This window comes from Nelusetta ayraudi, unplaced genomic scaffold (genome assembly GCF_046127955.1).
Source record: "Nelusetta ayraudi isolate G7.1 ecotype Tasmania unplaced genomic scaffold, CSIRO-AGI_Nayr_v1 ptg000042l, whole genome shotgun sequence".
In the NCBI taxonomy this organism is placed as follows: domain Eukaryota; kingdom Metazoa; phylum Chordata; class Actinopteri; order Tetraodontiformes; family Monacanthidae; genus Nelusetta; species Nelusetta ayraudi.
The window spans coordinates 9854356-9878365 of NW_027466092.1; the positions used below are offsets into that span (position 1 = coordinate 9854356).

The following is a 24010-nucleotide window of genomic DNA, read 5'->3' on the forward strand; positions in this document are numbered from 1 at the left end:
GCCTTGTGTGGTGATGCAAAGAAAATTAGTTTTCCACCACAGAGCAACCAAACACAGCCAATGCTAATGCCTCCAACTGTGTCCCCTTTCTCGTTCCTCAGCCTTAGGTAGGTTATGGGATGGATGACGGCCATGTAGTGCTCCAGACTAGTTAGGAGGTGAAAGCAAGTCTCTCCGTACCAAGAAAACGAACACACTTTTAAACTGATATCTATTAAGTCGACCTGATCCTGAATGATACCACAGCAGATAGCAAGGTACCCTGTGAGACTTAACACACCCATGAGGGAGACATGGTAGGCAAAGTTGTCTGAAGGACTTGTCTTCACTGTGGAGGAAGAACGCTTCTGCCACCACCTTTGGAGACCCCGGTAGAGGACACAGGCGTAGATGGGGAGGAGGAGGACACTGCTTGTGGTGAAAAACATGCAGTAGTTCATAGAGCTTGTCCTGCCCAAAAAGCAATCCAGCGCAAAGTGACTGGAGATGATGGATGGAATTGTGCTATTAGGAGACGCGTAATCACTGGAGAAGCGAAAGTCCACGAACATCTGAAAGAGCAAACAGACATGATCTAATTATCAGAGCATCCAACCTTTGACAAACATCTGCAGTTCTAATGTCATAGTATTTCAGGTCTGACCACAGAGACGGCAACAGCATAAGTGGAAACACCTTCACAAAATGTTTTTTTTCTTTTCTTGATTCTTTCTGATTGTTTCCTCATCTTACTGCAGTTTGAAAGAAGGTTTGCGCTCAAACCTTTGATTTCAGTTTCCTTCAATCCAAACCTCCCATATGCTGCAGCACCTTCAGTTCTGGAAAATGCACAGCTCTATATAAGCTCCATGCCGCCTTTTATTTCCTCCTCTCTCTCTCTCTCTCTCTCTCTCTCTCTCTCTCTCTCTCTCTCACTCTCTCCTTCTCTCTCTCTCTCACACACAACACTCTCTCTCTCTCTCTCTCTCTCTCATATATACAAACACGTACGTGATGCACATTTAGAAAACAAAGAATGAATATTATTTATTGACTGCTGTTTTACCACAAATATTCATTTGGCAGAGTTCAGCTTCGTCCTGATGGAAAAGACAAGACAGGGCTTTTATTTTCATAGCACACATTCGTAAACAGGGTAATTCATCATGCTTTACATAATTTAGAAATTAGAAAAGATGAGGGACATCAATCAAGAACATACTTTGCAAATGAAAACAAAAATGTAAAGTGCTTTTAAAAAAAAAATGGGTAAAACTAAGAATAAGAGAAAAATATAGAACACAATTATTTGATTGACATTTATTCAAAAATGAAAGCTGCCTTAAATAAGCTCAATCATAAGCATAAAAGTAGAGACAAGTGTGACGAGTGATGAGTTTAAAGATGAGTTTTTACCATCAAATTTGTCAATACTGACTACTTTTGATTTCATGGAGTTCAAAACTGGCCAAATAAACAAAGCAAGGAACAAATTACTACCAGGCAATACACAGAGCATGTTAAAGGTAAGGGAGATGAGGTAAGACCTGGGAGAAGAGCTGAATTTTAAACAACTTAATCTAAACACAATTCCGAGGAGTGTGTATCTCAGTCTGTGGGGGTTAATTAAATACTGAAATTATGCTACAAGTACAAGCAGATTATTTTGGATGAATATAAACCTGATTAATGATATACAGACAATAGTAGCTACCTGCATAGACCTGTTACCTGTATGTAAATTACACTAGATAATAATAATTATATATAAAACATACATGATATATTATTGAAGTATATTATGTTAATTTGCTCTTTGACATTTATTTTGCTTTTGTTTACTGTTTCTGTTATTCCCATGCCTGATTGGATCAATTCAATTTATACATAATTACAGTTTTGGTCAATGTATAATGTTAACATTTGAATGGATCTCGTGCACACAGAGACCGAAATTTAAAAAAAAAAAAAACGGAAAAAAAAACTAACTAAACCAAGTGCATCCGTGTTGTATTGTTCAGTAGCAATAACTCAAACTTTTCCTTCAGCATTGATGCAAGAAAACGACAATGAAATTGATTATTTTATTTCTTGAAAACAATAAGAATGATGCATTTTCAAATCATTTAATTTGTTCAGAAATGTAAAGTATGTTTCCATTAGTCTTTTATACCCGCTTACTCCTGCATTCAGGGTCGTGGAGCTCCTAGGTGTCATGGGGGAGGCAGGTTACACCGTGGACAAGTCAGCAGTTCTTTGCCGTCCATGAAGTATATTTAAGAACTACAGTTTGTATCCCAAAAGTGCACTACATTTCCTTCAATAATCTTAAAACATGTAAACATATGTTACTTAGCGCTGTGCTTACAACATGTAATTGTTTCTGCTTTTTGCAGAATGAGAAAAGGTAACACCTGAGCAGAGGGGATAGTCAACCAAAGTCCCATCATTATAACTAGACACCTTGCCTGATCAGACGATGAAATGAAAATACTCCAGAGGAGGTTGCTTAATATTTTTAGTGATTCTGATCCCAGTATGGCTATGATGGTATAGAAAGCCATTTGCTTTGATAGGTCAACCTTCTCCCTCTTCCCTCCCTGTTGCCCTGGCCCAGGACGAATAAGAGTGCAGAGGACAGAAACACTAAAGAAGGTGAGAACAATGAAGATGATAAGAACGAATGACAAAGTAATATTTGAAAAAGCATCTTCCAGGGAGACCAAAGCCGTTCCTCCAACACAAAGCAGCCAAACGCAGCTCATGATAATATTTCTGATCCTGAAGCCTCTCTTTCCTTTCAGTCTCATGAAGGTGACTGGGTGAACAACAGCCATGTAGCGCTCCAGACACGCCAGAACATGGAAAGATATTTCTGCAAACCAGGCAAAGCACCAAAGATAATATCCCAACTGTAAAACTACATCATTAGTGTGGATACCACAGCAACACGTGATCTGTGCTATGATGGTCAACAGTTCAATCAAAGCATAGTAGCTATTAAAAACGTCCCTTGAACTTTGCACTGCTGATGCAGGTGAGGTGGTGCGCCGTCGCCACCATTGCTGGAGACTCAGATTGAAGATGAGGATGCAGGAAGGGAGCAGGAGGAGGCTGTTTGTGATGAAGAAGAGTGTGTAGACGACGGAGCCAGTTCTGGTCATCATACAGGACATATCATAAGAGAGTTTGGAGGAAAGGTTGTGTTGATGAATGGAGTCTTGAGTGTGGTTCACTGACATCTGAGGAAGAAAATAACATGTTATCTACACTTGAAGCACATGGTGTCCACTATCTGGAGAATACATTTTGGTGGGCTTTAGTTAATGAGAACAAAACATACAGATCAGTTCAGTATCTAGGTTTACAGTCATCTGAAAGAAATTGTCATGTGAAGATCTGGACATTGGCATGATCCACTGTGCTTAAAAGCTACAACAAGTTAAAAATGTATTTGACAGAAAGAATGGGATTGATTCATGTAGCTTTTCATTTATTGCTTCAAGAGTTTTGCCGGTTAGTTACAACAGTAACTTCTGCATGACTAACACCAGTACAAGTCTGGTGCAAACAGAATAAAAAGTTAAATATAAACGCAGTACATCTACATGATTAATTTTCTCTTCAAAAGTCAAAATCTGTATATGAAATAAAATTACCTGTTACCTGTGTCTAAATTATAGTCGCTATGATAATTATATAATAAAATACATAATATATCATATAAGTATATTTATTTTGGTTATGTTTACTTTTTTCTTTCTTTTTTTAGTTATTACCTTGTTTTATTGGTATTAATTCAATTTATACATAAATAAGCTTTTAGCTTCCGCCCAAACTTTTTTTGGTCACTGTAAAATGTTTACATTTAAAGGTATCATGAAGACACAAGGACCAAAAAAAAACTTAATTTTAATAAAAGTTAGTTAAAAATAAATAAATATACCAAGTACATCTATCCTGTAATGCTTCAGTACTGAAACAAGAACTACTGCCAACAGTCAATATGAATCTGAGTATCTGCATATAGAAATATTACATCTATCCATCCATCCACCCATCCATCCATCATCCATTCATCCATTTCCAATACCCTCTTCCTCCTGCACTCAGGGTTGAAGGGAGCAATATTCCTAAACAAAACAAAACAATTTTAACATTTCATATAAATTACTTACAATCACACAAAATATAGTAAAACAAAAAAGAATGTAAAAAACAAAGACTCAGCCTACTAGTCTTTCCTGTGATCTCCTGCCGATTTAACCTTTGTATTTTTCACACACTCTCATCTAAAAGTTGTGTTCGTCATGTGCGCCATCTCAGAACTGTAATTTGCATTGTATTCATGTGCTCCTTCATGATGTCTGATACTGGGCACACCTCCTTTTTGTGATTTTAATGAATAAATAAAAAGCAAGGGAAGAACATATGGTTTTTAAATGTATAATATTTAATAATTCTTTCTTTTTTTTTTTTTTTACATTTTACTTATAGCACAATATTATCACAGATGTTGTGTTTCTCAATGTGGATTCAGGATTTTCCCCAGTCCAATTCTACCTATCTGTTACTTAAAACCAGCAAACTAAAACCAATATAAAATGAATGTATTGAAAGGCAATAAAAGTCAGCAAGCCTCATATCCAAAAACAATACAATTTTGTATGCAGATGAATGCCAATGAATCTGAATTAACCTCAAACCAATTTAATTGTTAAGAAAAATAAGGTGTTTGATAATATTACAGCAAATGTTTATTGCAGCCCATTAAACCTTTGACCAGCCTAAACTTTGCATAGTCAAACGTGTTCTGTCTGCATATCTTCTTTTGAATACCCACACCATTTGCACAGCCATTCCTCCATTCTAGAATGGCTTTCTGTGCCCTCTGATGAGAGTTCAATTTTTGAACTCACATCATTACCAAGTTACAGACATAGCAAATATATTAAGTTAGGCACTTTTCTTGGTTTTTGGTTTCTCTGTTGGGATGCCAACATATTGGCGACCTCCCTGAGATCCTGGCCCAAATCTATACTTCTGATTGTTGTGGAATGTTCTCAACAAACCAGACCAATCAGACAACCGCCTCCAACTAGAGCCAAGTTAAGGAGGATCTTACACATCTATCTGGAGAGGATGTTTAGTTATGTGCATGTGTCTCTTTATATTAACCAGACAGTGGTTTTCTGAACGCCGTTAGTTTGTTCTCTACACACATCAGGTCACGAATAGGCCTGAATGTGGCGGTGCCTTTATTGGATTGACAAGCACTCTGATCTCCCACTACCTTTTCCTTAACTATTGTATATTTATTTACTAAACAAGCAATACATATAGATGAGAATTCATGTTTACATTATGAATGATACAAGAAAACTTTGAGAAGTCTTGTTTTATTGTCATCAAAAAACAGAAATTTGGAAACATGAACATTATTTGCCATATGATGTCTTCCCATTAGATGTAACTAATTCCTACACATCTGGTCTTTGAGAAATTATTATTGAACTCACAAAGCATATGAATGTATGTATCTCTTTTCTTCAGATACATCGAACCAGCTGCAATAACACCAATGACACCAAGTTTATGATCTAAAGCATTTTACTCATTTATGTTTCCATCAAATGAATTAACTCAAAACAGGAAAAAAAATGTCTTTGTACCTATATATAAAAAAAAAAATACAAGTACAAATAATAATGACAATAGGAAGGAGAACTTTTGCAGACATAAATTAACTTGTCTACCTTTAATCTACATATATATGGACAGAGAGAGAGACTTTGCTTTTGCTTTTTTACTTTGCTTTTATCACTTTTGATTGATACAATCTTCAGGCAACTTCATTGCAATTTCATTATTTTTGTTTTTCTCAGTTTTCCGACACGTGAACACTCCCCCCCTGTAAATAAACAGCAAAGGTAACACAAGACTACCGGGGACATTACACCAAGATTCAGCGGCCAGTCTAGCACAGGCACGCTGTCCACCGTGCAGAACACTGGCGGTCCAAACCAGATTCACGATGCATTTCATCACTAGAACCGCCAGTATGACTGTGATGGTGAAAAAAGCCCTACGTTTTGACTGATCAACTCTGTCTTTTTTTACTCCTTGTTCCCCAGGTCTAGGACGAATTAGGTAAAAAAGAACACTTACACTACAGAAAGATATCATGATAACGGAGGAAATCAAGACAAATACATCAAAAATCAAGAAGAGCATTGGATAGAGTACAAAACATGCCATTCCAAGACAGAACAGCCAAACACAACAAAAGGTGACATTTCGGATTTTCTGCCCTTCTCCTCTTTTCAGTCTCAAATAGGTGATTGGGTGAACGACAGCCAGGTAGTGTTCCAAACAGGTCAGGACGTTGAAGAATGTCTCTCCGTACCAAGATAAGCTCCACATGCCCCAACCTACAAATACTGAGTCCATGTTTTTTTTGTATATACCAAACGAACAAATGACTCCCCCAAGGAGCCCGAACAGCTCCATGATCACCACGTGGTAGGCCATGCAGTCTAAGGGACTGATCATCATCGCCGATGAGCGTTGCTGCCGCCAACGCCGCACTCCCAGGTAAATGACGAAAATGCACAGTGGGAGCAGGATAAGTAAGTTTGACGAAAAGAATGCTATGTAGATGACGGAGGCTGGCATGACCATAAAGCATTGAAAATCACTTGATTGGATCTGATTAAGGTTGTCACTTAGTATGGAAGACAGGTTCCCAGACATATCTGAAATAGAAGGATGAAAGACAACCAAATGAAAGTAATGTTATATTTTTGCTTGGATTAAATTGAAGTTAAAATGTCAGTCTTGTCATAGATTTGAGGCAGGCAGGAAATAAAATTATATAAATAAATATTAATTAAACTAAAACATTTCCCTCAAAAGCCTTTATTTGTTAGTCTCCAGAAGATGGTGCCAAACAACCACAATACCCAGACCACACAGCATTAAAATTATTTGTTATTTTTAGCAACTGAGTTTGCTCTTTTAAGAGTAAAAAAATAATGAAGTGAAAACATTAAGTTGTAATAACATCGAATTCACTCTAAAGAGAACCGTACAAACATAAAAAACATGATGGTCTGATCAAGTGAATATTACACAATAACTCTATATACAAAGAAAACAATTCATCCAACATGCACATTTCATATCCCTGAAAAAAGTCTGAAAAAGAGAAAAAGAGAAAAAAGAGAGAACATGTAGTTAAAAAAAAAATCTTAATTTGCAGGAAAGTTTAAAGTATAAAAGTGTTGGCAGAAAGGAGAACATACCTAAATCATAATAGCACACTGCTTGACCAGATTATCGTACCTGTTTCCTCTACTGTATGAACAAAAATGAATGTGTTCAATCATCCAGCCTCCAGCTCCTGGTTGACATATAGGCTTCATCCTGGTGATGCCATTCATTTTCTGTTTATTTGTATGCAAATGACGTGTATTTTTGTGTCTTCCAAAGCATTTGTGTGTGTGTGTGTGTGTAGGAGGGACAGGGGGAGTACCTCAGGAGGTTGAGCGGGTTGTCCAATAACTGAAGGGTTGGCAGTTTGAATCCTATCACAGTCTCTACGTCATGTTGTGCTTGTGCAAGACACTTTTCCCATATTGCCTCGTGTGAATGTCAGGCAGGCCATACCTCCCAGTCATGCCCCTCCAGGTCATAGGGTCAATGCCCACGGGGCTGTTCAAGTCCCCCAGCAATATGTAGTCTCCAGGCTGTCCCAAGGGTGGGTACTCTGCAATGCTGTTTGGTGTTTCTATGCAAGTGAGACAGCCACAAATCTAACCCGACTCACTCATTAGAGCGGTGACATACAAGTAGAGAGTTGAGAGCCTATCAGAAGGCCCACACACACCCTCTCGTCAAAACTCTAGCGTAGAAAAGAGTTCAACCACTCTCAAGGACTTGGGTTCCAAAGACGAAGCGGATGTGTGGAGGTGATGCTGTACTGCGCAACTTCCTCCTGCTCTTCCGCCACCACAGAGGTGACATTCCATCTTGCCAGTTTCCATAAATGGGAATGGAGGAGCCAAAGTGGCCGGGTGGTGGTCTGTGACTTGGATTCACACCACACAGACAACATCTTGGACGATACATTAACACTAGGGAACATAAAATAACCTGCAATCATACAACAATCATATATCTAATCATTCTTTTTTAAAGGCCAACAGTTATTATCCTAATTATTTTTCTTTTATTAAAAATCTTTCTTCTATGATGTAGAGCAAAGATAACCCAGCAGAGGGCGGTAAAAGATCAGCTCAGCCAGTTCATGACATGACGAGATATGCAAAAACAACTCTAAAATTATTGATAATTAATTATTTACAGTGATTTTAAGAAGATTTTCTTAAACAATGAAGGACAGTAATTGAAATTGTTTTTTGGAGCTCTCCGTTACATTTGTTATATATTGCATAGAATCTTCAGCCTTAAATTCTTTCTTTTACAGTCACCCGCCACATACTCGACCTTCTGCGCACTCTTCTGTCAAGGTCAAAACTGGGGTTTCAGTAAAGCGCTTTCCCACACATCGAGGGCAAGCACAAGAATTTAGTTTTGTCATTTATTTCTTATTAAAAAAACTAAACAAATGATTCTAATAATTTGCAGTTCTTTATGTCTGTCCTATGGCTGCACATTTTAAAAGCAAAACATACTTTTGCAAATATTTCTTGCTAACATTTAAATATTAATTAATAAAGATGTAAAATGTTCATTAAAGTGAAGCACTTGTGTGGATACATTTTACACAACTTTCCATTTCTATTCAATTCTAATTTTCTATCCCCCCCGAGTCTTACTCTTCTATCTGTCTTGTATACTTTCTATCCCATTGCTCCCTTCTTTGCATTGTTTCTTCCCTTATTCCTTTTCTGCTGCCTTTACCACTCTCACCTTATCCCACCTTTTCTGCCTCTTCCATTCATCTCATCATGATGATCCTGTAATTGAATTAAGTGTCCCGTGGGCAGGGCTCCCACAGGCTGGGCAGAACAAACCCATACACTGTCCAGACCACAGGCACAGGCAGCAGGTGTCTTAGTTATGATGGATTATTCGTGTTCCTACATTAACGAACACACACTCTCTTTCGCTCTCTCTCTCTCTCCCTCTCTCTCCCTCTCTCTGTGTGTGTCTCCTCTCTCACTCTCTTTTCCTCCCTCGCTCCCTCACAATAACACACACACACACACACACACACACACACTGTTTAGTCTGATCGGAACATTTAGCACCAGACAGATTAGATGTAGTTTGTTCATTGCACAATGACGTATTTTGGCTCATTAGACTTGCACAGTCGTGGGTGGTATTATTGTCCAACTCTTTTAACAGAACTCCTATGAGAGATGGTGAATAGGTATTCTGATGTTTTGGTTTGAAACAAAACGCTGAACTCACTGACATGCAGCCGCTGCTTCCATTAGCAAAACTACAGCTGGAGAAAGGCACACAAACAAGTATTAGTATTGCGTATAATATTTTATTTATTTGTTTCTGTTTAACAGATTATGATTCCATAAAGGTAGCAGAATGCTCCAACCCACATCAACTGGAGCAGTCAGTTTGATTCTATTTTCACACTTGCCTACTACACAAATATAGGGACAAAAACTCAAACAGGTGAATTGAGTAACATGTCTGTCAAGCCAGCCTTTCGAACGCACTCATCCTTCTGTACATATGGTGAGAGAGATGGGAATATCTAATCAAAAAAAGTGTTCCGCACCACTAGACTGTAAGTGATTGTACTTCAAAGTACTGTAGCTGTTTAGAGATATTTCTTTCTTTTGGCAAAACCGAGGGCTTCTTTTTCTGCTTGTGCACAAAATCCAAGTGTTCAGAGCAGACCTAAAAATCTGAATTCATCTCCTTATTTAGCATGTTTGGCTCTTGGAAACTGGAAGCCAGCTGGTGTCTGTGGAGTTGCTGCTTTGATCCTTTCAGTTAACTGCCTTCTGTTCACAACATTGCTACACTGAACTTTGATGACATGATGTTGGTTAGTTATGAATGATTGTCTTTCATTTTGGGAAGTGTGTAAAAAGTTTCCTTTTCTCCTTGAAGTGAATCTACTCTGAAATAAGCAGACGTTGAACATTGTAGTTCCTCATCAAAAAGATGCCCATATGAATGTTAACATTCTCGATATCATAGAGCTTATATGTGTGTGTGTGTGTGTGTGTGTGTGAGTGTATACACACGCACACACACACATTTATACGTACATATAAAGCAGAGCGGTGGTGTTAGAAAATGAATCGATGGATATTCACGATAACAATACAAAGATGAGATAGTTCTTTACTTCCTTTACTACCTCCAGTCAATCAGTCACTCTATGTATTTCTTAGTTGGATGCCAGGACTTGGTAAAAGGTGTTTTTTGCACTGTATCAAATCAAAACTGTCGCTTTTGTTGCCTTCTGCCTTCTCTCTCTCTCTCTCTCTCTCTCTCTCTCTCTCTCTCTCTCTCTCTCTCTCTCTCTCTCTCTCTCAAGTAAATTATGTGGTTTGTTTCACCTGCCCAAGATAAAATTTTCATGAAAAAAATTGCATATTTTTAAATGAAAAATATAATTATTAATTGTAATCACAAGGCCTGTGGGCTTGTATTTGCTTGAGATCAGCCAGATAAATGAATGAATAAATAAATAAATAAATAAATAAAAATAGTTTGCTTTTAATTTCACACAGGGCAGGCTGCAGTGACCGACTGGAACCTCTGCAGGGAGCGACGATGAGGTGAACCGCAGAGAGCGCAGTCAGCTCTGGATTTCCATCACCTGTGGCTTCAGGACTGAAGCGGAACCAACCATCCACCACCTCTGCTGCTGCTGCTGCTGCCATTAGAATGAACAGCGCCATGGAGCGATGTCAGCACCACGGACAGCTACGTCTTCGTCCGCGTGGCGCAAATAACTGATCCAAAGGAGCGCGAGGAGAGAGGGAGAAAGGGGCTGAGGAAGGAGCAGAAGACAAGAGGAGGCGGAGGAGGAAATCCCGCGAGAAAAAAAAGAAGAGGAGACAGAGAGAGAAACGCGCAAAGAGCGAGGGAGACGCAGAGAGAGAGAGAGAGGGGGAGAGAGATAGAGAGAGAAGCGTCGCACGTGAGGTGCGTGAGACCCACGCGGGGAGAGGGGGACTAATTTAGGAGAAAACGACGAATATTTCGCCTTTTCTGATGCCAACGGAGAAGAAAGTCTCCGGCAAAAGGTAAGAAACGCCACACAGCCGGTTTCCTGTCAGCCCGCCTTCTGAAATCCGGGTTAAATAGAGCGAATTAACACCTGTGTGCGTCCATAATTGATTAGTGCGACCGTGTGACGAGCAAGGCACAAGGGTGCAACTAGTTAGTTGAGCGCAAAAAAACAAAAAAAAAAAAAAACCCAACACAAAATCAAAAAAAGAAAGAAAGAAAGAAGAAGAATCAATCCATGTCGGCCTTAACATCACCAGGGCGAGACGAGAGGTGTGTTTTGCGGTGAGGAAGCAGGCGAATGAAGCCTGATGCCTGACGCTCACAATTACACTGTGTATGACCCCCCCCACACCTGGCTTTTAGATTGAAGTCTGCGCTTTATTGTGTGCCCCGCTTGAATTTGCGTCTCACTTCTCGATGTTACGATGAGACCACCAGTCGCGCGTGTCCTCAGTGTAATCGTGCACCTTGGCTGTGGCGCCCGCCTTGGTTTTAGTAGAGCGCTTTTGAAAACGCTGTTGTGCTGCGTGTGCGTGACAATTCTGTTTAAACACCTACATGTTTGTCAGTGTCCGTGGTCCATTATGTTATTTCATTTTTTTTTTCCCAGAGAAAGAGAAATACAGCCTGTGTGTGTGTGTGTGTGTGTGTGTGTGTGTGTGTGTGTGTGTGTGTGTGTGTGTGTGTGTGTGTGTGTGAGAGAGAGAGAGAGAGATTTTGTAGCTGCTGCAGTTTGCGCTGTGGTGCAGGCATAGGAAGAGCGAAATAGACGTTTAGTGTGTGTGTGTGTGTGTGTGTGTGTGTGTGTGTGTGTGTGTGTGTGTGTGTGCAAGCGCGCGAGAGAGCTTTTGGCTGGGAGATGCTTTGGGTGACTGGGGGTCGTTTATGTATCCTGACTCTATTGACTAATGCTGCTAGGAGAGAGAGGTGGGGGGTGAGGGTGGTAGTCGGGGGGGTGCATGCAGAGAAAGCGCGTGCAAGCTTGTACGTGTGTGTGCATGTGTGTGTCTGAGAGAGAGAGAGAGAGAGAGAGAGAGAGAGAGAGAGAGAGAGAGAGGCGGACTGCAGAGTTTGTGCGAGTCTCCTTTGGGCTTCTGCGTTCTGTGCGAGCTTGAGATGGAGTTGGTGCAGTTTGTGCGCGTGCTTTGCGTGTCTCCCTGTAAACACACAGCTCGGGGTGCAAAGAGAGGAAGATGTGGAAGTGCTGTACGCAAAGCCGTAGAGTTTGTGCGCGCGCGTGAGTGTGACGGAAGCCGTTTTTGGTTTTGTGTATGCGTGTGTTCAGGCCCAGAGGTTCCCCCCCCCCCCCCCCTCTGAGTTCCAAACTCGGCTGAAGTGCCCCCCCCCCCCCCTCCTTGATCACCGTGGGGGGCGACGCAGCCTCGCTTTTTAAATATCAGAAACATGAAGTCGCTGCCGCCGCAGTACACACACTCTCACACACGCTACTCTGTACAGCTTTTGGGACATTGTGTTGAGAATGTGTATTAAAGCCTCCACTAATAACGAGGGTGTGAACTTACTTCTCACCGCGCAGGTTGTAAGCTGGCTGGTGGAACAGTGTTCCCAAGTTTGTTTAAATCTCCATCAGGTTAATAGATAAAAGCCATGCTTGACTCAGCAATGAACGAGAGTGATGAGTGAGTCATTGTTCCTGAACACTGTTGGCTTTGTCTGATTGAAAACTTGTCTACCAAAAGTGTTGTGTCATGGTTTTTCCATGAGTGTCAGATGTTGTTTTTCTAATATGCCTGCTGATATTTTTGGTGATGGTTGCTTAGCAACACTTTTACGGTAAATGTGTCCTGTGTATACACTCTGGGCCATTCTGTAGCCATACTGAACCAAAAGGGAATTGTATTAGCTCTTTCATGCATGAATTTATGACAAGTGAGACTTACAGTCTTTAAAAAAAAAAAGCTTTATTGATTTGATCCATTGAGTTGTGGCATAGGCAGAAAACTGATAAAGCGGAACATAACAATATTCCTTTATAATTTCACAACAAGTGAAACGCTTGACTTGGTCAAAAGCAGGGATTGAACAGCTTAGCTGTGGAATGCAGGGGAAGGATGTTGGGATTGGAGTAACAAAGCTGGGGCCTGCTTGAGCTCTTGCTCCAAGTGTCAGATGTGAGTGTCTCCTTCAAAGCGAACCGTTTGAAGGGGCTTCAGAATCAGTTTGCATCTCAGAATGGAAAATGTCAGGACAGCGTTGGAGGAGTTGAGAGAGAGAGAGAGAGAGCGAGAGAGAGAGAGAGACAGGGAGAGAGAGCGAGTGAGAGAGAGAGAAAAAGAGAGAGAGAGTGAGAGAGAGAGTGAGAGAGTGAGAGAGAGAGAGAGAGAGAGAGAGAGACAGGGAGAGAGAGAGAGAGAGAGAGAGAGAGAGAGAGACAGGGAGAGAGAGAGAGAGAGAGAGACGCGCCTCCGGACTCGTCGGGCTCTTTTCATCACCGCTCACTTGGATCGTTGTCAGCAGATGGCCACAGCTTCACTGACTCTCTGATGCAGGGGGAGGTGAATCAGAAGCACCTGGAGCCCAGGATCAGTGGCCATATCATCTGATGGTTACATGCTCCACATCCTGCAGAATCATCTTCTTCTTTGTTGTCCATTTTTAGTTGTTGTCATGTTGTTCATGTCGTCTCTGTTTTATCATGCAGTCACCTCTTCAGCACACGTTTTCTCTGCAAAAGCATGGCTGGAACGTCTTCTGTGCCTCGGGAACAAATAGTCAAGTGCAAAGGAAGTCACGTAACTCTTTGCTGTCAACTAATTGATCACTTCGGTGTCAGAGGGAAACAACAACATTTTAAAACAGCTGTCTTCAAAAAAAAAAAAAGAGTCAGACATTAAAGTGGGATTCATTTGTAGAAACAATGAATCATTCATTTGCACTCGCTCCAATTTTCCAAGGATCATTATTATCTGGTCGGGAGCTGCTGCAGATTCAGCTTGTGAGGAGGATGCAGAGAAACTTTCAAGTCCTTGTTGTCTTTTTTTGGGTTGCGATTTTGCTGGGCTCTGACCTGTGTGGGCGAGCACTGCACTTTAAACTACCACAAGCCTCTCTCTCTCTCTTTCTCTATCTCTCTCTTCCCAACAATTCTCCATGCCTCTCCCTCTTTCTTCCTCCTCCACTCATGTTTTCCACATAGATGGATGGCGAGAGAGCTGCGTGGCTTGTGATTGCTTTGTGCAGCAGAGTGAAACGCAGTCAGCGCCCTTCATTCCACCATGGACGCTCCGCTCTTCATTTGCCTCCATCTTTTCTGTTTTTCCTCCCTCATCACTCATTGATGATCTTTTTTTTCCACACTGTTCCCTCTCCTGTCTCATTACATCCCTCCACCAGTTCTTTTTTTGGATGTGTCTGCTTTATTCAAATTTCAGTGCCTTCTCTCTTCTCTTCTACTGTATAATTTCAGTTTTGTTATCTTTGACAAAACCTTCTTTTTTTTCTTATTTTTGCTCTCCCTCCATTAACTTCTCTTCTGCTCCCCTCTCTACACTTTTAGCACCACTCCATTCTGTCTCATCTTTCTCAGTCAGCTTCTTGCTTGATTTTTTTCTGTTCTGATTAAACTGCCCTTACCCCTTCTTTCATGTTTCGTCTCACCCTTTGATCCTGCCTATTTTGCACACCTCTTTCTCTTTGCTGCTAATCTCTGCCTTTCTCTCTCTTTCATTCTTCTGTGCTTCTCCCCTCATCGTCTTTCCTCTTTCTCTCTCCTTAACCTCCGTGTCTCTCACGCCTGTCCTCTGTCTTTATTCCTTCTTTGCCTTTCTCTTACCTTTTGCCTCTCTTGCTTACACCTCCCTTGCTTCCTTTTCTTCTTTGCTTCTTACTTTTTTGACCTTTCGTCTTTGACTCTTGAGGCACCAGCATCTTGTCAGTGATGAACATTTTCTATTAATAAGGCCCAGGTTGGTTCACCTTTTACCAGACAGTAATGGAACAAATTTTTTGGGAACAGATAAACTTGTGGTGCTTGTTTGTTAAATATCCTCTATAGTGCAAATTTACTTGCTCTACAGTTAACAAAATCATCCCTTTGTGATGTCACAAAAAGCACTGATACCTCTCAGGTTGGTGCCAACACCTACAGCCAAGTGTTGTTTTGACTCACCTTGTTCTACGGCCCTTTCTAACAGGGATGGTGGTGCATCACCTTTTGCTTCCTGCTGAAACAGCTTGTCAGCCTATAGATGAGGTATAGATAAGTTTCACCCATTGGGAATATATCCTTTTTTTTTTTTTTTTTACAAGGCAGACAGTTATTTTTTTTTTTATCTCATTCCCATTGGTCTACTGTGATTTAGACCAACGTTATTGATGCAGTACAAAAACATTAGCTAATTAAACTGGGAAGCAAGAACACTAGAATCATTTCCACATCTTTTAGCAAGCAGAATTTATTGCTGTGATGGCATTTAACTGGAAGATAGCATGGGAAGGTGGACCAAAACGAACATTGAAATTGCTATAAAGCACAGCATTACCAATAGAAACTGATGATACAACTTAACGCCACATAAAATAATGCCAACTTAAGCTACCGTTAAGTGTCTTATTGTGGTCTAAATACTGTTCCAAAACCAAATCCAAATTCAGGAGGCACTTTCTTTTGTCTGAAATTCTGCCATTCTCTGTCTGTGCTGCCTGTTGATTAAGACACAAATCAGTCCAGCGCCCCGCAGCCAACTGCAGCAGTGTTCCAGAGAGAACAGCTGTTCAGGAAGTTTCTGCACCGGCAGTTAATAAACTAATGGTTTCCCATAATCCTGAATATTGATGACTGACGTTATGTAACATTAGGTAAAGTATTTTAAGTAGTCAAACTCACTTCAGAAAATGTTGTTATACATGGGCTACTTGGCACAGTGATATGGGCTGTGTTTTCGACATTTTTTGTGGCTTCAAAAAGAAAGACACAATCACATTTGGATTATGGAAAGAAGTGGAAAGAACTACAATTTAAACTTTGACTGTTGGCAGAAGCATTTATACAACGTCCAAACTTCAAAAGTCTGCTAAGAAACAACAGATGGCTGAAAGACATCTTTAACTTGTAAATCTCTATATATATTTTATTTATTTATTTATTTATTTGCCAGCTTGACTCCAACGAGAGCCAAACTGTCATTTTATGGCACTCCACAGTGGGAGTTAAACCCCAGTCCCAGGTGAGTGGTGTCAACTATGTGATGCTGATATTTTTTAGAAGGAGAAGGCAAACAGTTTAGAATCTGTTGGCATCTTCCAGTTACATCACAAAACGGCAACTGGTCGGAAACAGACAAATCAATCTCTGCCTCACATAGAAAACACTTTCTCCCTCCTGTACTTCCTGTTGCCACCCCTGCCTTCACCACACACACGCACGCACGCGCGCACACACACACACACACACACACACACACCCACTGTTGTTGTTGTGCTGCCTGATAATTATCTTGAACTGGTGAGAGATTATCTTAATCGGAATGGTTTTGAACTTGCATGCTGCTTATGCGAAGCACATTTCCTTGGTCAGTTTGTAATTCTCCTTTTTGTGCTTATCTTGATTTGTGAGGACTCAAAAGTCTGCATAACTTCCTTCCCCCATCTACTCTGAAACTAGCAATAAAATGGTCTGTGATATCCAAAGTATTGATCCTATCAGAGTTCATTGGATGTAATGAAATAAGTGAAAAGGGCAGCCTGCACAAAATGAGACAATCTGAGGTCGCAGAGGGGTGAAAAAAAGATGGCTATGAATTATATTCCGGCAGGTCACTGTATCCTTCAAGATTACAGACAGTCGAGTAGTATGCAGCAGGGCATAACTTATGTTACTTAATGTTACTTATGGATTTAAGAAATCCCTTTCCATTACATTAATTACAAAAGGAAGCCAGGGCTATAAAACAGAGGTCCCTGTTGTGCTGTACATTGTGTTTTATGCTCCTGGCATTTACAAATTAAACTGTTGGAATTTCAGTGGTCTGGAGCACTTCAGACAGAAATGCTGCCAATTTCTGCTTGAATGATGTTTTTTGATTTGTTTTGCTTGGCACAACATTTCACCTCCTAGAAATTGCAACAGTCATTTAGGACGTATGTCACGCAAAGGTAAAAATGGCAGCCCCGAAAGCACTTTGAGGAGCAAATACTAAATGCAAGAATATTAATACCCATAATGCACGGTTCTGCACGCTGTAGCAGCTGCAGCGTCTGCAAGAAATTGAAAATGACCTCATTCCATATTACCAGTACACAAAAACAACAAATAGTCACACTCTTAATAAACAGTACCTACATGAACATGCATAAGAACTGAAAAGGTGACATTCAAACACCCGACTATGTGAATCAGGATCCTTTGAATTTCATGTATGTTTTAGCTGATTGCTTAGAAATACTGGCATAACTGGAAATTAAATTGACCATCCATTATTTGTTTATATTAACGCAGTAATTAGCTCAAGTAATTAACTCAACATCAAAAAACCCAAGAGCCAAAAAATTTTGATTTTACATTGTGTGATGAACAGAATAGTTTTGGAAGGCAATTGCAGCGAGGTGTAAATTACATTCCTAATTAGAAGATGCATAGTGGGCAATTTTCTGAAATGTTTCATCGGGCCGGGCTGGGACCTCATTCCCCTCGGTGAAAATATGTGAGCCTATCTGCAGTAAGGCTTCGTATGCAGGGGTAAATACGCATTTGCAGCGAGAATTGAGGCAACAGTTACCTGCTGCCCAGTGCTGAGGCCTCAATTGATTAACATCTGACATGTTTAAACCTCATTCGTGACCCTAAGTCATTATTTGACAAACCCAAACCAGCCGAAGGACAGTCAATGTCTTGGCGTTAAACGATGCAATTCATTTTAGTCTTAATGGGCAGGAATGGCAGCCGGCCATGATTTGATGAACAATGAGCGTGGAGCCATTGCAAAAACACAGCAATTACTTTTGAAGATAATGGCCTGACTTTTGTTTCTCATGTGCGGAGGAGAGCTGCAGCATAGTCATGCTTTCTGTCTGTGTGTGTCTCTATCTATTAGTGCAGTCTGTTTCATGTTCTCTTCTGTATGTATTGATGCAGCACTTGCGTAAGCTGTGTCACAAACGGAAGGAATTTCTATTTTTTAAAAGAACATGTGACAAGGTGTAACTTTAACCTGGGTTGCCAGGTGGAAACCTTTCTGACTGCGTTGGAATTTATTTTGCATATTAATCTGCACTGCAAAGAAAACAATTGCAAAATGAATTGATTGATTGGTTATAGTATTCTTAGACTGGGTAAAACAGAAAAACTAGAAAAAGCTAAACTTGGGGACATGATCTGACACTTCTGTGGTTATATTTATATTCTTCTGCGACGGTGCAAAAATAATGGGATGCCACGATCTCCAGCAGTGACAAAGAACCTGTCAAGAGAGAGGGCGAGTTTCACCTGAGAACTCAGATTATATCCTGGTCATTTTTAATTGCGTTCCAGATGTCAGTGGGACAATATGAGGAGCTTTTTGTGTAATGTTGTGCCCCATGTGAAGAGAAGGTAGACAAATTACTGGGACACTGTTAATCCAGACTGTGGCATTTTAACAGCCGTCATGAGACGCAGCAAAATTTCCGACTCCTGCTTTGACGACGCCAAAACTCCGCCTCCTTGCGTTTCTAAGGTCATGGAGCGGGACATGGAGACCTTCATGGTTAAGCTTCCAGTGACACAACACAGAAGCACCCCTGGATTTTCAATTAATTGTTAATAGTTTAATGTCACCAGGTAAATTCTTAATAGCAATTAATCAATAATTGATTGTTAACATCCCTAAATCAGTTTCGATTCAATTTAAATTAAGACTTTTTATACATGTTAACATGTTTTTAAATACTGAATTTTGTCAATCATGGAAAAAAAAATATATATATATATATCTCTGGGAAGTAAAGACTCCCTTTAACATGCTTTGTTCCCTCCCAAATTCCAGCAGTGATATACTGGGGCTCAGACCAGGCTTCTGGTATGAATCATACTTCATGGACAATATATTTTGAGTCTTCTCTTCTATCCCCCAGCTTCCATAACTCACTGTAATTCAAAGGTCTTAAAATATAGCCAGCATTCAGAAGTACTTGCAAAAAAGAGGCAGCTTATCACCACTGGCTGCGGCTCACTAAACTGTCAAATGTGATTTATCCTCGGCTTCGAGATGCACTTTGATTGCAGGTGTAACGAGGGTTGGCAGGGGAGTAACAGGACTGAGTGCTAGGTGAAATTTCCTTTAGATATTTCATATTTCACAGGTAGAGAATTAGGCCACTCGTTGAACAAACAGAATTTAATTAGGGACAACAGAGACAACAAGGGCAGTTTGATACTGATGTGTATGTGTATTTTTAAGGACTTTGTTACTGTTCTGTTGTACATGGATTTTGCATACAAGAGGACAATTAAGGAAAAAAACTGTTTATATGGTTGGATTTTTCACAAACTTTTTAGCACATCAGTAATGTCTCATTCTCCATCCTTCCTGATGCTGACATTAAGCTGCTTTGGAATTTGTTTTAACAGCTAGCTTCCTTCATTCATTGTGGGCTTTTTTCAGAAATATTTAAAAAGATATATACAACAACAATAAATGTCCCACAGTGTGGCAGCCTCGCATACGTGATGTGTGCAGCGCTGTAAATGTGAGGAATGTGAAGAGCTCTTCCTGCCTGAGCTAATTGGCATTCCATGCGATAATGTTGGTTTAGAACCCAGATTGAAGAATGACTCTCATTAGAATATGGCAGCAGTATCTCCACTGCAGTGTGTCTCACAAAGCGGTGAAATCAATAAGCCAGAGTGGTGGCATTTAATTTAGCTTAGTCCTCAGGTTTGTGAGCGGGGTTTATCACTGGAACATCTAAACCTCTGCACTTCATTCTGCCATTGTCCGTCTGGTAGTGACTTTATATACGTATATAAAGAACACACACAAAAAAACAACCCTAAGAAGCAGAGGATACTGCTCATAACATCCTTTGAGGAGTAGCTGATTTTTTCTTTTAACCACACAACATGATTTTATTTATTTTTTGTTTTGTTTTTTGAGTAGTTTTTGGCTCCACACCTGTCTTCTTCCTCATGTGTCTTTGATGTGATGATTTAAGTCTTGAGCAAAGAGAATCGTAGGTATTGGTGATGCCATTCTCTTCAGTTAGTGGCCTATAAACCCAAATTAGTTAATACTTTTTTGAGATTAAGCCATCCCACTTAGGTTTATGTATTGTTCGTCGATTCAGATGCATTATTTTCTCTTGCTTTGAATGGGGCCTGTGAAATAATGTGTCTCAGTGAATGCAGAGCTGTTAACAATGCAACAACAGGGCTTCCCAAAGGAAAATTCACTTGCAGAGGTGGTAAAGCTCCCATCAACTACAATGTAGTGCCTATTAGATTCCTTCTTTCAGCTCAAGTAGCTGAATACTTAATGACCTTGTAGTTACTAGTACTAATATTTTTGCAATTGCCCATAAAGTGATGTTTACCTCTTTGTTTTCTGTTGTATATAGTGAATACATTATTTTTTGGACAACTCTGCCACTAAAAATGCAGTCACAGAATGGATTGATAGTTTACAGCCATGAATTCATTCAGATACCGTTTCAAAACAAATTCCTTTATTCTGCTCAAACTAGACTTCCATGCTATCATCTAATTTGTTATTTCCAAAATTAGTTGGCAAATATAATATAGCGATGTCTCTTATTAGGACAATCAACAATTCCGGTTGCCCTTTTCCATGTAAAATAATTTTCCTCTGTCTGAAGACATACTACACCCTGTCACTTTATCAAGTATATTTAAGTTGATAATGGTCAAATTTTAATGTACATACTATTATATTTCTGTATTACCTATATACACACTAACCTCAACTGATCTGTCCCCCCTGGACCAACTTAACACATTCTATGCCCAGACTGGCCCCTCGCACTTCTCCCTCAGCAACCTTCAGCTCCAGCATTCCCCAGGGCTGTGTCCTCAGCCCGATCCTCAACTCCCTATTGGCCTATCACTGCATTAAAATTGCAGATGATACAATGTTTGTACTGCTCATTACTAATAAAATGAGGTGGCATACAGGGATGAGATTCAGGCATTGTCTGTGTGGTGATGAGGAAATGACCTGATACTCAGAAAAAATACAATAATTAATAATCTATTTTATATTCAAAACATTTTTGTTTTTTTAACATTTATTTATTTTGATTGTATATTCATTAAAAAAAACAACTCATGACTTTTTTCCTATTCACAGACAGAGAGAAACTTGTATCAGTGTCACAAATGCACAATGGACATGCGTAATTGTTAATTGTTTATGCTCTTGTGCAGTGACAAGAAAATTGCCGTAAACAGAAACAAAGAGATTTTTGGCTCCCCCCTGCAGGGGTCGCCAGAGCAAATCGATTAGCATTTTTATTTTGGCATATGTGTTTACGTCTGTTTACAAGGACACTCAAGGAGTGCATTTTTGAGGCTGCAATTTTGGTGCGACGTGGCTGAGAAATAAATCCGAGACTCCCAGTCTCAAGGTGACGCCCTACCACTTTACCATCATCACACTTTATTTTGTCTGAACGACAACGGCAAAAAAAGAAAATGGGTGGGGAAAAGGAAAAAATTGAAAATTGAATTGGATTGAAATTCTGAATTCAGATTACCTTCATCACCTGCATATTTAATTCTTTCTCTCCAACACACACACACACACACACACACAGATGTGCCAGCTATGCTCTAATTCTGGTGTGCAGGGATTGTTGAATTTCGGAGGCGTCTTTCCAGGAGAGGTTTTCAGTGTGGCTCCGTCTCTCCACTTTAACCTCCTCCGCTGGACGCATTGTTTCTTTTATCTCTCACCTCAGAACAGTGAATGTGTGTGTATGTGTGTTTGTCTCAGCATGGCCCCGTATCATAATTTCTCCTCTCTCCCAATATATCTGTCTCCTCCCTCTCTCCCTCTTCTGTTTCCTCCTGGCCGTCTGCTGCCTGCAAATAGGATTAAAAATTTACACTGTGTGTATATGTGTGTCTGCGTGTGTGGATGTGTGTGTGTGTTAGAAAAAAGGTGGGGGAGGAAGGGCTGCTGCAGTCATTGTTTATCACATTTAATGGCTGTCTGTTGCAACACAGCCTGATTTTATTGGACTGGGGCATTTTATCTTTATTTTTTTTTATGAAAAAGTTTTGTTGTGAGTTCATGAACTTCCATTCGCATTTTTTCCCTTAGCTGTGTCAACAGATCATTATTTAGCTTTTTTAATTAATCCATCCTGGAAAATGTATTGGTTTTAATGATAAAATAACCTTTTAGGTTAGTGACTGATCCTTAATGTCATTTAATGTATGCACAGTTGTCTGTAATGTTAGATTGAAATTCATGTTTGCAATTTAATTCCTTGTAATAGGGACACAGCATCCCTGACATTGACATAGTGTACAAAGCTGCCCTGGTGTAGGACTTTGTAACTTTGGTCGCCTGTCCAGCACCCTCTCATGAGAACATGTCTGTCTGGTCCCTTCGCTCAGCTCGCCTCTGTTTCTTTCTTTCTTGTCTCTTCTGACAACATTTTGATTGCTCTTTTTGGAACATCCGTCATTACAAACATCACAGGTACATGTAATAAGGTCGCAGGCATCAATATGTATGACGTGTTGCTGAACAACCAATAGGGTTCTCACAAGACGATGGCATTAACTCCATCCATCCATCCATCATTCTATCCATTTTCCATACCCGCTTCTTCCCCAGCTCAGGGTCACGGGGGTCTGCTGGAACCTATCTTAGCTGTCACGGGGCGAAGGCAGGGTGATACCCTGGACAAGTCGCCACTATTAACTCAACGAATCATTAAAAAAAAAAAAGAAAGAAAGAAAGAAAGAAATTGAATCTGCCATTTTAAAGTAGGGGGAACAAAAAAAATGGGTCACTTTCCATGTTCACCCTCATTTGGTCAAAATAGCACTAGTACGACAAACATTTTACATTTTCACATTGGCTCCTTTCAAATAACCAAACTCGCTCAATTTATCTGTCAGTCAGCGCCTCTTCAAAATTGTAACTGTGGAAGGTTGACAAAATTGTTGATAACATGTTTAGTGTTGCCTGACGTTGGAGTGCACTGTACCAGTGCATTAAATGTCACCTCCTCGTGCATGTATGTGCTCACCACAGTGCTCAACTGTCACACACATCACTTTTCATTTCCCGATTCCTTCCAGACATGCATCTACAGGAGTAGATCCCACCTGACAAAAGCATGGAACAGGTTGCTGCATGTAGGCTTTACAATGTCCCCGTTGCCATTTATTAAATGTGACTTCAGCTGCGTGGCTGTCACTCTGTTTTATGTCTTTACCTTCTCTGACGAGCAACAACCTTATTTTCACCTTGTCGTTTTGTGGGGAGAGTTTGTGATGGAGGTGTTTAACAGCGAGTCCTGCAGGCCTGAGTGTGAAACAGCAGTGATTTTAGCGTTGCCAGAGGCGCCCGAGCCAAGCTTCAGAGAGAAGTCAGCACAGCAGGGACGCTTGCAGACAGACAGGGTGTTAACACAATTGTTACATCCGCATGGCTCAGCTTTACATTTAAGTCTCTCAGCTAACTCACTCGTTCATGGATGGGGAAATCAAAGGTTTAGAAAAACATTTTTTTTTCCCTTATTGTGGTATGCTAATGAGCATGTTCACCAAGTGGAAAATCTGGAAATGTTAAAGAAAATAAGATTTACAGGAAATGTCCTT

General features: G+C 40.2%; 1 protein-coding gene across 1 annotated transcript in view; it reads left to right on the plus strand.

Annotated features, from left to right (window-relative positions):
- The first annotated feature begins 10885 nt into the window (after positions 1-10885).
- trpc5a (transient receptor potential cation channel, subfamily C, member 5a) overlaps positions 10886-24010 on the plus strand; it is an 85623-nt gene continuing 72498 nt past the window's right edge. Inside the window, exon 1 of the mRNA XM_076034188.1 lies at positions 10886-11234. The gene's annotated coding sequence lies outside the window, so the exon portion shown is untranslated. The remainder of the gene's footprint in view (positions 11235-24010) is intronic.